We start from the raw sequence: 16,997 nt of genomic DNA on the forward strand, positions 1-16,997 counted from the left end.
AAAGGACTGAAGTTTAAAACTTTAAGGACTGATAGTCAGTCATCAGTTTATTTGAATTGTGAGAAAATCTTGTATCACCGTTACTTCCGATCCTGACAGGAAGTGATGCAAAAAGGTGAATGGTTAATGGTTAGCACGTTGGATTTTTACGCCGACGACCAGGGTTAAATCTCCAGGATGTCTGAATTTCTTTTATCACTTTTTCAGCTTGAATCTTCGTTGTTTTTTTTTCCAGAATCGGACGGAAGACCTCTCATTGCTCGCAATGAGTTTCTAGTTATTATTATTTTTCTTCCGGGTATTTTTTTGTCCGTGAGTGATCTCGTAAACTACTCATCCGATTGAGGTGAAACCTTTTTAGGGTAACTAGGCATATTATGTAGATTTGCGCAACGAAGGTCATTTTGCGCGCACGTGCATGCACGTGCGTGCGCATGCATTGCGTAAAATGACCAATATACTTGATATAGTCGTAACTTATATTCTTTTTGATGAAATGTTTTGATACTCAAAATATTTATATTAATTAGAAGTGTAGACAAGATGACAAGGTCATCACGCACATGCATGCATATGCATGCACGTGCGCGCGCGTGCAATGTGTTATATGACAGATATACTTAATATAGCCGTAATTTTTATATTTTTTGATGAAAAGCTTTGATATTAAGAATATACAGATATATTAAAAGTGTAGGCAAGATGATGTGGACATCATGCACATGCATGCAAATGCGCGCGCGTGCAATGTGTTAAATTACCAATATATTTAATATAGCCGTAACTTTTATATTTTTTGATGAAAAGCTTTGATACTAAGAATAAACAGACAAATTATAAGTTTAGACAAGATAGCATGGCCATTATGAACATGAATGCAGGTGCGCGTGCGCGCAATGCTAAGATGACCTATATACTTGATATAGCCGGAACTTACATATTTTTGATGAAATGTTTAAATTTGATACTGAGAATATAAAGATGCATTAACAGTATAGACGGGATGACATGGTCATCCTGCAAATGCATGCACGTGCGCGCTCGTGTAATGCAAAAAACGATCAATATACTTCATTGCCTTTTTTAATGAAGCTTACAGGAAATAAGACACCAAAAGGGTGTTGGGGAGCGTTTGGGGAACATCTGTAACGGTCCCTGTTACAATTATAACTAGTTAGTTTCAGTCTTTAAATTTAATGACATGAAATCCGAATAATGAACATTACATAGTAAGGTTTTAAGCCAGATTAATATTAAAGCAGGTATGATTGAGAATGTGACCATCTCGTACATGTAGAACACTGCTTTTAGTTGAGTGAATTGGAGAAATGTGCTCTGGACAAGGATATTACAAATCTTTTTTTTTTCCATATTGACATTTGACCAAGAAATTTTGTTAAAGATCACTAAAAACCCTTCATCCCATGGCACACAAGCCAGATCATACCAAGGGAGAAAAATTATGCTCTGGACAAGGACTTTAAATAAAGATATATAGTGTGTTTTGATACTGACCTTCGACCTTGATAATTGGTCCAAGGTCACTTTTTACCCTCCATCCACAGGCACTCTATGAGTTAAATTTGAGTGAGATCGGGCTAAGAGGAGAAAAAATATACTCAGGACAAGTGATATCAGATGGACAGACAGATCATCTCATGGCATCTGCAGAACTGGACCCTAAAAAACAATGCACATACATGTTAAGCTACATCCATACAAGTCAATATGAATTCATCATATGTTGCATTGCATACACATGTTTTAATCATGTTTAATACCTTATGAATAATTTCATGTTGCATGTACACTCAGTTTACATACAAATAATCTAAATTTCATCACAAACGACCAACATATCAGCCATTCAAGATTTAGCTAATCAACATTCAGTACAAGTTCTATATGCTATATCATATGTACAGATACATACTAGTATTATTTACCTACATTCTAAATCTTGTTTTATGTCATTGAAAATTAAGGTGATAACCATTACCGGTAACCAATTTATAACCCAAATTTACATACATGCATGTTGTAATGTTTGTTCAAAATTTCTCATTTATAAATATTACCTTATAGTATATTAAGTTAACATATACCTACAGTTAAAGCTTCAAAGTGTTTCATTGAATATTTTAGAAATTACAGTCATCAAAATACTGACCAGCCAGAAACCAGTAAATTTTCATTTTTCATTTTTGTCTTGTTTCATTTAACATATTTCAATGTTAGAAAGTTTCAGTAAGTTATAATATTTACTACCTTAGCATAGCCATACAGCTGAACTTTGGCATCTCTAATACCATAGATATGTCGAAGTAATTTGGAAGTATTCTTTAAATATTTTACTCCTGATATCTCGAATCCTCAAATACATGTACCACAAAATAATTTTAATTGAACTTTGAACCTTGACAAAAGGACTCTTAAACAAATATTCATTATTCTTAAAATAAAGTCTACAGGATACAAAATTATAAGTTGCTCAACAATGATCATATCAATTATATCTGAAAGAGTTGATCATTTCCTCTTGGGGTGAAAAGGGGGGGGGGGAGGGAGGGGGCTTCCTCTGTACAATTTAAAATATCCTTTCTTTGTGTCAACCTTGGTTAAAATTAGTGGTTCTTGAGGAGAGGTTGAAAATGTGAAAAGCTCACTGATGGATCGACAGTTTGATGGACAAAAGACAAAACAAAAGGTGATCAGAAAAGTTCACTCGAGTTTTTAGCTCGGGTGAACTAAAATCCTCACTGCATGGTGTATATTATGCTAGATATCATCCAGACAGAAAATTTTATAGAGAAGTGAAAAAGACTCCAAGCCATACAATATCATAAGGCCAAACAAAAAAATAAGTTTTTTTTACTGTTTTACTGTTTACTGTTACATGCTGAAATAAAATAGGGTTGGTAGGTAGGATTTTTTTTTTATTTTATTGAATTTTTTTATACACAAATTCACATGAATTGGTTGAAATACAAAACAGTTTTACCATTGTGTGGTGCTTTACTTCTGTTTGGGCTTGCAATATAGGCGATAGACAATATCTTTCTTGCCAACTGCCTTACAGCTACCACACAATGAAAAAAACTGTCTTGTATTTCTTCTTTAACTCCATGTTGCACTAACTATTTCTAGTACTTTCGATTCAAACGCTTGACCGATTAAGATGCATGTAAAAGTTAAACTGACGAATGAGTGACTTACGGATTTTTACAATGAAAAAAAATTTGGGTTGGCTATTAGATATTGGGGGGGGGGGGGGGGGGCGTAAACAAACATTTTTTTTTTATTATGCCTAACCTTTTGTAGTTTGCAGCTGGTAGTTCAACATTCCAATTAAAATTGGAATCAAGTTCTTTTCTTTTAATGCAATTGTCATACATGCCTATTTATGATTGAATTAATTACCACTTACCACATGATCACATCTTGATTCATCATACATCTTTAGTTACTGGTTCTCCTTTAATGTCAATTTTCTTCTCTCTGAAAGAATACATTATGTACAGTTACTACACTGTATTGCATTCTGATTTCACTTACAAGACGAACAATAAACAAGAGTCCTAGGGGCCACATTGCTCACCTGAGCACTTTGGGTAGGAAAAAGCATAAATCAGTTCAGTATTTAAAAGTTTATATATAAAAGTGGTTCAGAGGGAAGGGGGGGGGGTATGAATTCTACACTTTCGAAGGATGCTTTTGAATTAATATGATACATATTAGCATTGCTGTTCTTAAGAAGAAAATTTTTATTGATATATTCCTTTTCTTCCTTTTTACAGTGAAGATGATGAAGGAGTAGATCTTATATTTGGGATGGGGGGTGGGGTGGGGGGGGGGGTGTGTTACAGAGACACAAACGAACAAGCACAGGCATATAAACATTGCCTGAGTTTTTCAACTGCATGGTCTTCGAAAACTTATTGATGGTATAAGTATCAAAAGTTTTAATTATAACCAGGGGCATAAATTTGAGATAACTGTAACAGTGCTTTCTCTGTTATGTCCTTTCTAAACTCCCCCTCCCCCTTTTCTACACTGCATTTTTCGCTGATTTTCCTTCATTGTTTACTTCTCCATGTGCTCCAGTGCTAAAAATAGCGCCACGCGACGTTTCATAAAACGGGAGGTAATTCTATAACCTATACTTGGTGATTGGAGTTCGTGTCCATTTTGTCAGAAAGATAACAAATTAATAATTTAAAACGGAGCAAGAGGAATTTGAAAATTAAATACAAGGGGAAAGGAAATTACAAGTGTACAGGAAAATTAACTCTAAAGATATTGATAATCAGCTGATTGACTCTCAGTTGTCACACTTCACGGTATACAGGTACATTTCCGATCAACGACTGTGTTTGTTTAGCACAGTCCGCTTTCTCTCGAGGTGCATGCCAGTCGTAGTATAAACACAATTAACAAGTACTATGCAAGTATTATGAACTCCTCTAAACTATCATTTTATCGAAACTTCTGTTTTAATAATAAACGTGCACATTATGTTGACAAACTAGAGTCACTGCATGATAGATCTTTTGTAGCAAAAATTAGGTTAAGTGCACATAATTTAGAAATTGAAATAGGTAGATATGTTGAAATTAATAAAAATGATAGGTTGTGTTTGTGTAAAGTTTGTCAAAACCTTGATATTGAGGATGAAAAACATTTCATTTTGCTCTGTCCGAAATATGAAGCACAGAGAAAAGTATTCAAAACAAAATTATCTACTTTCCCTAATTTCAACCAAACAATCCATAATAATGACAATTTCTTAAAATCATTGATGAAAACAAGGTGTAAAAGGATTCTTGAAATATTATCTTCATTTTTATATCAAATATCTGATATTAGAAAAAATGTTTTAGCTATAAATGAGTATCTACATTGTTATGAATTATTTAGTATCGGATGAGTACACTACATTATTTGCTACACCAATTGTTTGTATTCTAGTTGTGTTCTACTGTATTATTATGCTTATTAATATGTTCTGTATGGGCCTTTACCATTTACTGTAATTGTGTTTGTGCCAATAAAATATTTGTATTTGTATTTGTATCAACTACTCAGGTCATTAAAAATAAAGTGTAATTACTGAAATGCAAGAAAAATTTAATCATGGCGGTCGTCGATTTTAACCACGGCGCAGCTTGTTTAACCATGGCGCACATAAATTTAACCATGGCGGGCCGCCATGGTAAAACCCCTTGTGGAGAACAACAATTTCAAACAAATGAGGATTCACTTATTTTTACAATTAGACTTCTATGATGTTGTGACCACCATCAATAACTGATGATTGTTACTCAGATGATTCATTTGCATTACTTGAAATACTATCAAAAATGATCAATATTTGTACATCTTGTAGGCTTATTATGTTCCCCAAACGAAGTTTGGGAACATATTGTTTCTACTCTGTTTCTTATTATTATTAAGGTCTTCGGAAGACCTTACTGTTTTTCTTCTGTTTCCTATTATTATTATTATTCCCTTTTCATAGTACACGCGATTTCTCGGGAACTAATCGACCAATTTCAAAGTTTTTTCAGGGATGATGCATCATTATAATATCTCCAGACCATTTTTTTTTTTTTGGAAAATCACTTCCGGTTGCATTTTTTTATCCGATTTTCATTTTTTAAATTATCATTTTCACTTCTTCTTAAAAATGACTCAAGATAGAATCATGATATTTTCAGAGGTGATAGAACATCTCTCTAAGATGTGTATAACGACTTTTGTTTTTGCATCCGTCACTTCCGGTCGACACTGGAAGTGATATTTAATTTACGGATTTTTAAAAAAATTGAACAGTTTTGCATTAAGGCATGTAGAAATAAAGTTCAAATGTATAATCAACAACAAAAACCATCCATTGAAAATACTTCCGGTTTAAACTGGAAGTAGTCGAGAAAAATAAAGCTTTTCCTTTAAAATCACTAGAAATGATATAAAATGGTTTGTAATTGAGTCTTAAGATTTTTTATGGCTTTGAGACTTTCGACGTCAACCGGAAGTGACGTCATTACGGCCGAAAAAGTCCCGAATTGAAAGCCGAAGTTTTTTTTAAAAAAAATGATTTTTTCGGTCCATTTTATAGAAATTTGCCTAAATTTTATCATTTTTCGGATAAAAACTCTAAATATAATACTTTCGACGTCCGTCGTCCGTCGGAAGACCTACTCGTTGCTTTGCAACGAGCTTTGCTCTAGTTATTATTAGGGTCTTCCGTCTTCAGCGGAAGACCTTCTTGTTTTTCTTAGGTTTCTTTTCCACTATTTTTTGTTATTATTATTATTGTTTTTTTTCTTACCGATTTTGTGCACGCGAGTTCTCGGAAACGGCTAGTTCGATTTTCATGAAACTTACAGGTCTGATAGAACATTAAAAAATCTAGATGTATATTTTTTTGTTTTGATAACGTCACTTCCGGTTCCGAGCTTTCCGCGATTTAGTGATTTTCGGAGGGTCACTTTCTCCGGCAGTTTCCTCAAAAGCGGTAGAAACATGAAATTTTTCAGCGATGATAGAGCATTATACGCATTTCTTTTTCCCCGGAAGTGCCGCACGTCGGCGCTCGCTATGGCCCGAAAAATGTCCTATCGGGATTTTTAAAATTTCTAACACTTTTTCTACAATATCTTTTTACCTGTAAATATTTTGTTAAAACATATAGAACAAAAGTTGTGTAGAATGTTACGCTCTTTCAAAGGATATCAACAATAAGGGGCTGACCCCTAAAATTAGGGAACTAGAGGGGCCAAAAGTGTTTTCCTGATATCTCAAAAAGTATTGAGAATTTGTGTAGCATCATAGAAGCAAAGTTGTTGAAAATGACAAGTAGCAGCTAAGGAGATCATCAAAAGTCGTCAAAATGACGTCACTTCCTGTCACACCGGAAGTAATGGTAAATGGCTCATTCTTGCTCATATGACCGTAGATGTCTCTCGATCTCGATCTCATCTCCTTGAAATTAAGACGGAAGACTTATTTGTTGCTTTGCAACAAGCTCGTCTAGTTAAGGTCTTCCGACTTCCTTCGGAAGACCTTATTGTTTTCCGTCTGTTTTCTATTATTATTAAGGTCTTCCGTCTCCAACAGAAGACCTTATTGTTTTCGTTCGGTTTCTTTTTCCATATTATTATTCTTTTTTTTTCTTACTGATTTTGTGCACGCGAGTTCTCGGAAAAGGCTCGGTCGATTTTCACCAAACTTTCAGATCTGATAGATATTCATCAGAACCTTGTCGGAAATTTTCACCGTGGATGTCGTCACTTCTGGTTGTGAGATATGGACGATTTTCTGATTTTCAGAGGGTCGGCTTGTCCTGGAAACTCCTCCGAAACGACTTAAGATATTGAGTCAAGATTTTCAGTGAAGGTAGGGGAAGGTTTGTAGGCAGGTGTCCAAATCTCTCTAGCGCAAAAGGCGCCGAAGCTCGGTAGGGCTCAAAAAATGTCTCAGAAACATCTCACAAAATTTTACACCTTTTCTTTCATATCTTCATAGATGTTAAGAATTAGTTAAAACATATAGAAGAAAAGTTGTGCAGAATGATACGACCTTTCATTTGATATCAAGAAAAAGGGGCTGACCCCTCAAATTAGGGGCTCAGAGGGGACAAAAGTCTTTCATCTTTAACTCTTTTAACAAAGATCATAGTCAAAATCATATCTCATCTTATCGAAAAATCGGACGGAAGACCTACTCGTTGCTCGCAACGAGATCTCATCTAGTTAAGGTCTTCCGACTTCCTTCGGAAGACCTTATTGTTTTCCGTCTGTTTTCTATTATTATTATTATTATTATTCTTTTTTTCATAGTTATGGCGATATCTCAGCTGTGAGTGAGCAGATTTCAGAGATTTTTTCGCGGAAGATGCATCATGTAAATATCTCCAGACGTGTTTTTCATTTTTTCAAAATTCACTTCCGTTCGCGATTTTTGGGGAAATTTGTATTTTTTAAATGGCATTTTGTCCAGAATTTTTCTCGACAACGGCTAAAGATATGAAATTGAAACTCAATGAATAAATAGAACATCAAATTCCAATATGGGGAACGACCTTTATTTTTCGTCGTCGCCACTTCCGGTCGCAAACGGAAGTGAATTCAAAAAGTCCAATTTTTCAACTTTTTTGTTTTTCAATATTTTTCTTTAGGATTTACAAGGTTTATAGAGTGTTTTACAAAAATCCTAAATATGTATTCAATATTTTGATGCGTGCATTTATTGCAAAGATATGACCGATCCAAACTTTGTCCCACTGTCTGGGGTTCGAATCCTGCTGGAGGTAGTTAATTTTTTTTCTTTGTTTTTCTCTTTTTTTCAGTTGCTAATGACTTCTCTCTCTTTAAAAACATGTATGGTAGTTTTTGCTGATTTTTAAAAGCTTTTTTGTCAGAGATTCTGTAGAAAACCTTCCGACATATACTGAATATCTTTGCATCTATAATATGTCCTTCTAAAACTATTTTAAGGATTTCATTCTTGTCCCCAAAGCTTGACCCATTCAAAAGTTGTCACCCCTTTTGCAATAAAACCTTGTTATCGCTACTCCTCCGAAACCGTAAAACGTAGAGATTCCAAGCCTTCAGCAGTGTCTTCGACTCATTTAATACTCTCTTCATTCTATCATTGCAAAAGCATTCTTTGGTCCCTTGTATGAGTTACTGCCCCTGAAAGTTTATGCTGCTTACATTTAATGAGCTTTTTTTAAAACGGTGTATCCTAGAGACATGGGACCAACTGCATCGGCATGTTTGACTTTGACCTTGAAATATAGGTCAAGGTCAAAGTCATTTAAAAACATAAGAAATTCCTTATATATTTGTAAAATATAGCAATTCACCAAATGACCTTGAACTTTGACCTTGACCTTTGGCCTTGACATTGGGTCAAATGAAAAGTAAGGACATGCATCCAGCTCCAATATCAGGTAAAAACATAGAAAGTAAAGATTTCCTTGTTTTGTTTTGGTTTGGTTTGGTTTTTTTTTTTTTTTTTTTTTTTTGGAAATGACCTTGACCTTTGATCTTGACCCAAAGGTCACAATCAGGCTTAAAGATGTGAAAGTAGTTACAATTCTTAGTTTATGAGAGGCATAAAATAAATAATTCATCCCCCCCCCCCTTCTTAAAAAAAAATCACATCAACAACAACGTAGAATATTTCTGTAAAATTCAAACCAGACCTCGGATCGACAACATATTTGGTACATATGTAGCATAGACCTCAGAAAAACTTTCTTGAGAGTTTTACGGTGAGTCTTATAAGTTTATAGAAGTCATGAAGTTTCACGGCAAGAACTACATGTTCTGTTGTGTTTGAAATTAAAGTGCAGGTGGACGAAGAAATGATCTAAACCTTTTATCGGCTATTTCTTCAGATGTCGTTAGTAGCATTCGATTTTCCTGATATGATACGACATTTTAATACCAAGCATTCTCTCTTTCTTTTACATTTGGAATTTATTTGATTTTTATTTAGAATTAATCAGTTTCCAGAAATAGCGATTTTCGGTATATTAAAAACAATTCTCGCTTTCATTGTCGTGTTTCCCTTCTAAAAATGCATGTTGGGAGTTTAATTTGTGCTACACATATTTAATTTAACCCAAAGAAATGCTTATTTAAATGTTTCATATTTATTTCAGGATATTCAGTCAGAAATGTTAAAATCCGAACCCGATCTTTTCAGCTTACAACAAAGCTATTTTCAAAAAATTCAGCATGCTCACAATATCGATGAATCGGGCTACAGTCCATTAATACATTTTCATTAGGGAACAAGGGAACAGTGTTAACGTTTTCTCACGCACACCCGTCCCTTGTTATTTTATATACTGCTTGCAAGTTCAGGAACTATTTCCTTTTACGGAACTTCTTTCTTCCCCTACCGATTCTAAAAATACGCTTGTATTTATTCCATAGTCTTAAACAATTAACTTACTCAATTTTATCGGAATGTGTAGCGCAGTGGTTAGAACACCTGCCTTTCAAACCAAGGGTTTTGAGTTCGATCCCAGGTGGAGGAGGATTTCTTTTTTCTTTTCTTTTCTTTTTTTTTTTTTTTTTTTTTTTTTTTTTTTTTTTTTTTGCTTTTTTGGCATTTTTCTTTTTTTCGGCCTAAGCGACACGAAAACACTTAAAAAGGTGGAAAGGCCTCTAATTGTTCTCTGAACAATTAGTTTACTTGTTATTATTAAGGTCTTTCGATATATATGATAAGATATGAATATGAAACTTGCTGAGGTGATAGAACATCAAATGTAGATATGTTGATCGACCATTATTTTCCGTCGTTCGTACTTCCGGTCGCAAACGGAAGTGAATTCAAAAATGTTAAATTTGTAACTTTTTTGTTTTTCAATATTTTTCTCTGGGATTTACAGGGTTAATAGAGAGTCTTCTAAGAGTTCTAAGTCTGTTTTTATCATTTTGATTGATGCATTTGTTGCAAAGATATGTAATACAAAGATAGATTACATGATCAGTACGTACTGGTCCCTGCTGACAAAGCAGGTAACAACATTGTCTTTGTTTGTAAGACTCATTATATTAAATGTATTTTAGAGGAACTTGGATTTAATTCTACAAGTAGTAATCCAACTTATACTCATAGTTCCCTTTCTAAGGAAGAACTTCTTCAAAATCATATGTCAGTTTTGAATATTTTTAATATTCCAAACAACCAAAATGAATTCGAATTACCATATTTATATTGGATTCCGAAACTTCATAAAAATCCTTACAAACAAAGATACATAGCGGGTTCCAGTATATGTTCAACCAAGCCTCTATCTTTACTACTCACTAAGATATTAACAATGGTGAAAGAGAAACTTCAAGAGTACTGTGCAACAATATATTCGAGAAGTGGTGTAAATCAGATGTGGATACTTAAAAATTCCAAGGAACTTTTGGAAAATTTGAAATCACAAGATTTTACCAAAATCAACAGCTTTAAAACTTACGACTTTTCAACTTTATACACAACCATTCCCCACGATAAATTAAAGTCCAGGCTTTTTGATATCATTGACAGCTGCTTTTTCAATAAAAATGGAACTCGTAAATATACTTACCTTGTCATTGGTCATTTGCAAAATTATTTTGTTAAAAAACATTCTGATTGTACACACAAGTACTCTGAAGTTGACATTAAAAAGATGCTTGAGTTTCTGATTGACAATATCTATGTGGTTTTTGTAGACCAGGTCTTCCAACAATCTATTGGAATGCCCATGGGTACCAATTGCGCCCCGTTATTAGCAGACCTTTTTTTGTATTCATATGAAGCAGAATTTGTCCAAAATCTTGTACGAGAAAAGAAGAAAACACTTGCTGTGGTCTTCAACTCGACATTTAGATATATCGACGACGTATTGTCAATTAACAATGGCTATTTCCATTCTTATGTCGATACGATATATCCTGGTGAACTTGAGATAAAAGATACCACAGAGTCTGAAACATCTGTTTCATATTTGGATATTTTACTTGAAAAAGATGTTAATGGTAATCTAACAACCAAGCTTTATGATAAACGTGATGACTTTAACTTTTCAATCGTCAACTTCCCTTACTTATGCAGCAATATACCTTCATCACCTGCATACGGGGTATATATCTCTCAGTTGATTCGATACGCAAGAGCATGCTCTACGTATGTACAATTTCTAAAACGAGGTAAATTATTGACAAATAAGTTGATGAAACAAGAATATCAGCTTTCTCGTTTAAAGTCATCATTTCGTAAGTTCTACGGTCGATACAATGACCTTGTCAGCAAATACAATTTATCATTGAGTCAAATGCTGACTGACGTTTTTCATACTAATTGTTAGGCCATTATTTACACACTGAATTGTCGACGGATTTTCCCGTGATTTCCCGATCATGACAAGGAGCACACGGCGGAAGTGACCGGTCGGCAGGGGATGCTCACTCCTCCATGGCACCTGATCCCACCTCTGATGTTTGGAGGTCCGTGTTTGCTCTGCTCCTATTTTGTATTGTTTAATGGACTTTTGAGCTTGAATACTGTTCGTTATCTCCATATCTTTCATATGACCGCATTTATTGCAAAGATATGACCGATCCAAACTTTCTCGTATTGTTGCGGTTCGAATCCTGCTGGGGCGGGAGATTGTTTCTCTCTTTTTTCAGTTGTAAATGATATTTTTCTCTGTGAAGACATGTGTGATAGTTTTTGCTTATTTTTTAAAGCTTTTTTTAACAGAGATTCTACAGAAATCCTTTAATAATCATGATCTATGTTGAAAGACTGTGTTACATAAACGCAAACAAAAAATACCTTCAATAAAGTATTAAATGAAGTGAGGTAGCACAGCGATCTGGAGAAAAGTTCGGTCGGAAGACCACTTGTTGCCCTAGCAACAAGAAACGCATCTAGTTATTATTATTATTATTCTTTTTTCATAGTACGGCCGATATCTCAGCTGTGAGTGGACGGATTTCAAAGATTTTTTCAGGGAAGATGCATCGTGAGAATATCTCCAGACGTGTTTTTCATTTTTTGAAAAATCACTTCCGTTCGCGATTTTTGGGGAAATTTGTTTTTTTTTAAATGGAATTTTGTCCGTTAATTTTCTCGAGAACGGCTAAAGATATGAAATTGAAACTCACTGACGTGATAAAGCATCAAATGGAGATATGGTGATCGACCTTTATTTTTCGTCGTTCGGACTTCCGGTCGCGAACGGAAGTGAATTCAAAAATGTTAAATTTGCAACTTTTTTGTTTTTCAATATTTTTCTTTGATATTTACAGGGTTAATAGAAAGTCTTCCAAGAATTCTATGTATGGTTTCATCATTTTCATTGATGCATTTTTTGCAAAGATATGACCGATCCAAACTTTCTCGTATGTTGCGGGTTCGAATCCTGCTGGGGCGGGAGATTGTTTCTCTCTTTTTTCAGTTATAAATAATATTTTTCTCCGTGAAGACATGTATGATAGTTTTTGCTTATTTTTTAAAGCTTTGTTAACAGAGATTCTACAGAAATCCTTTAATAATTATGATCTATGTTGAAAGACTGTGTTACCTAAACGCAAACGAAAAATACCTTCAATAAAGTATTAAATAAAGTGAGATAGCATAGCGTTCTGGAGAAAAGTTCGGTCGGAAGACCACTTGTTGCCCTAGCAACAAGAAACGCATCTAGTTAAGGTCTTCCGTCTCCAACGGAAGACCTTATTGTTTTCGTTCGGTTTCTTTTTCCCTATTATTATTAGGGTCTTCCGTCTTCAGCGGAAGACCCTTCTATTATTTTTCGGTTTCTTTTTTACCTTTATTATAATTAGGGTCTTCCGTCTTCAGCGGAAGACCCTTCTATTATTCTTCGGTTTCTTTTTTACCTTTATTATTATTAGGGTCTTCCGTCTCCAACGGAAGACCCTTCTATTATTCTTATGTTTCTTTTTCAATTTTCTTATTATTATTCTTTTTTTCTGCACAAATTTTGTGCAGATGATTTCTCAGAGATGGGTTGATGGATTTGCATCAAATTTTCAGGGTTGGTGCTAGGTTATCTGAAGTTAATTCCGGCTAAATATTTTTTTGACAATCATTTCCGGTCAAAAGTTATCGCCCTTTTAATAAAATTCAGAGGACCTCCTTGTCTGTGATGGAACTCAAAAAACGGCTTAAGCTAGAACGCTGAAATTTTCAGTGATGATAGAGGACATGTTGCCATTATGCACCTGGGTTTAGAAATTTTCCGGAAGTGTCTAGTATGGAAGCTCGGTAGGGGTCAAAATTTAGGACATGAATCATGAGTGAATTTTTGAGACATTTTGTATCATATCATTAAAAGTATAAATATTTTGTTAAAACATACTGAACAATATTTGTGCAGAATAACAAGATCTTTAACAGGATATCAGAAAAAAAGGGCTGATTCATCAAATTAGGGGCCGAGAGGGTCTAAAAGTAATAAATAAATAACTCTTTAACAATCAATATTTTGGAATACATTACTGACGCAAAAATGTTTATCTTAACAATTTACAACTATATATTATAATATTTATGTCATACGTTACATAATTAGGGGCCATAAGGGGCCAGAATGCCAAATCTTTGGCATTCTATATCTCAAAAGTGGGAAATATTTTGATAAGCAATATTGAACAAAAGATGTCCAAAATAAGGTTCTAAACAAGATGCAACCTTTCATTTTTTGCTAAACGTCCCCATTAAGGAGTTGAAGGGCCGGCCCCTAAATACTCCTTTTGAAAATATCTCGGAAACGAAAAAGAATTTCTGACTAGTTGTTGAACAAAAAGTGTTCAAAATCATGAGAGCTTTAAAGTGATATGAAGAAAAAGGGGTTGGACCTTCACAATAGGGGCTGAGAGGGGCCCAATGTCTTTGAACAATAACTCTTTAACGATCAATATTTTGTAATGAATTACTGAAGCAAAAATGTTTATCTCAACAATGTACGACTATATATTATGATATTCACATCATATGTTACATAATTAGGGGCCATAAGGGGCCAGAATGCTAAATCTTTGACGCTTTATATCTCAAAAGTGGGAAATATTTTGATAAGGAATATTGAACAAAAGATTTTCAAAATAATGTTCTAAACAATATGCAACATTTCATTTTTTGCTAAACGTCCCCATTAAGGTGTTGAAGGGCCGGCCCCTAAATACTTCCTTTGCAAATATCTCAGAAACGAAAAAGAATTTTTGAGTAGTTGCTGAACAAAAAGTGTTCAAAATCATGAGAGCTTTAAGGTGATATCAAGGAAAAGGGTCTGACCCATTCAATAAGGGGCTGAGAGTGGCCGAAAGTATACAATCAATAACTCTTTAATGATCAATATTTTGTAATATATTACTGAAGCGAAATAGTACATCTTCACACATTTTATCTAAATAACATGATGTTGATATCATATATTACGCAGTAAGGGGTCTTTAGGGGGCCAGATTGCATAATCTATGGCGCAGTATATCTCGAAAAGGAAGAATGTTTTGATAAACAGTATTGAACAAAAGACGATCAAAATAATATTCTGAACAATATGCACTCTTTCAATTTTTGCTAGACGTCCCATTTAGGACTTGAAGGGCCGGCCTTTAGTATTTCTTTTGCATGTATCCCGAAAACAAAAAAGAATTTATGACTAGTTGTTGAACGAAAAGTGTTTAAAATCATGAGAGCTTTAAAATGATATCAAGAAAAAGGGGCTGACGTCTCACATTAGGGGCCAAGAAGGGGTGAAATTCTTAAATCTATATTCCTTTAATGATCAATATTTTGTAAAACATTATTAAAGCAAAATTGTTCGTCTTTACAATTTATTTATATCATTATATTTGAACGAAAATCTCAGTCAAATTCTTATCTCATCTTATGAAAAATCGGACGGAAGACCCACTCGTTGCTCGCAACGAGATCTCATCTAGTTTACCTTTATTAGGGTCTTCCGTCTTCAGCGGAAGACCCTTCTATTATTCTTCGGTTTCTTTTTTACCTTTATTATTATTCTTTTTTCTTCTTACAAAATTTGTGCAGACGATTTCTCGGAGATGGCTCGTTCGATTTTATTCAAAATTTCATGGTAGATGCGTTGACATCTGAAGTTAATTCCGGCAATTTTGTTAAGGGATATTTACTTCCGGTCGGAAGTTATCGCCCTTTTATCAAAATTTAGAGGACCTCCTTGTCTGCGATGGAACTCAAAAACGGCTTGAACTAGATGGCTGAAATTTTCAGCGATGATAGAGGACATAATGCCATTTTGCACCTGGGTTTAGATATTTTCCGGAAGTGCCTAGTATGGAAGCTCGGTAGGGGTCGAAATTTAGGACACGAATTAAGAGTGAATTTTTGAGACATTTTGTGTCATATCTTTTAAAGTATAATTATTTTGTAATAACATATTGAACAACATTTGTGCAGAATGACAAGATCTTTAATATGGTATCAAGAAAAAAGGGCTGACTTATCATATTAGGGGCTGAGAGGGGCCAAAAGTATTAAATAAATAACTCTTTAACGATCAATATTTTGTAATGCAATACTGAAGCAAAAATGTTTATCTTAACAATTTACAACTATATATTACAATATGCACATCATACATTACATAATTAGGGGCCATAAGGGGCCAGAATGCCAAATCTTTGGCATTCTATATCTCAAAAGTGGGAAATATTTTGATAAGCAATATTGAACAAAAGATGTCCAAAATAAGGTTCTAAACAAGATGCAACCTTTCATTTTTTGCTAAACGTCCCCATTAAGGAGTTGAAGGGCCGGCCCCTAAATACTCCTTTTGAAAATATCTCGGAAACGAAAAAGAATTTCTGACTAGTTGTTGAACAAAAAGTGTTCAAAATCATGAGAGCTTTAAAGTGATATGAAGAAAAAGGGGTTGGACCTTCACAATAGGGGCTGAGAGGGGCCCAATGTCTTTGAACAATAACTCTTTAACGATCAATATTTTGTAATGAATTACTGAAGCAAAAATGTTTATCTCAACAATGTACGACTATATATTATGATATTCACATCATATGTTACATAATTAGGGGCCATAAGGGGCCAGAATGCTAAATCTTTGACGCTTTATATCTCAAAAGTGGGAAATATTTTGATAAGGAATATTGAACAAAAGATTTTCAAAATAATGTTCTAAACAATATGCAACATTTCATTTTTTGCTAAACGTCCCCATTAAGGTGTTGAAGGGCCGGCCCCTAAATACTTCCTTTGCAAATATCTCAGAAACGAAAAAGAATTTTTGAGTAGTTGCTGAACAAAAAGTGTTCAAAATCATGAGAGCTTTAAGGTGATATCAAGGAAAAGGGTCTGACCCATTCAATAAGGGGCTGAGAGTGGCCGAAAGTATACAATCAATAACTCTTTAATGATCAATATTTTGTAATATATTACTGAAGCGAAATAGTACATCTTCACACATTTTATCTAAA

General features: G+C 34.2%; 1 long non-coding RNA gene across 1 annotated transcript in view; it reads right to left on the minus strand.

Moving 5' to 3' along the window:
- Window positions 1-3,499, minus strand: part of LOC133180872 (uncharacterized) — a 111,135-nt gene extending 107,636 nt beyond the window's left edge. Inside the window, exon 1 of the long non-coding RNA XR_009720408.1 lies at window positions 3,428-3,499. This is a non-coding gene — a long non-coding RNA (uncharacterized LOC133180872). The remainder of the gene's footprint in view (window positions 1-3,427) is intronic.
- Window positions 3,500-16,997: the final 13,498 nt, after the last annotated feature.

This window comes from Saccostrea echinata, unplaced genomic scaffold, assembly GCF_033153115.1.
Source record: "Saccostrea echinata isolate AGI-Se365-2 ecotype Australia unplaced genomic scaffold, CSIRO_AGI_Sech_v1 ptg000007l, whole genome shotgun sequence".
NCBI lineage: Eukaryota > Metazoa > Mollusca > Bivalvia > Ostreida > Ostreidae > Saccostrea > Saccostrea echinata.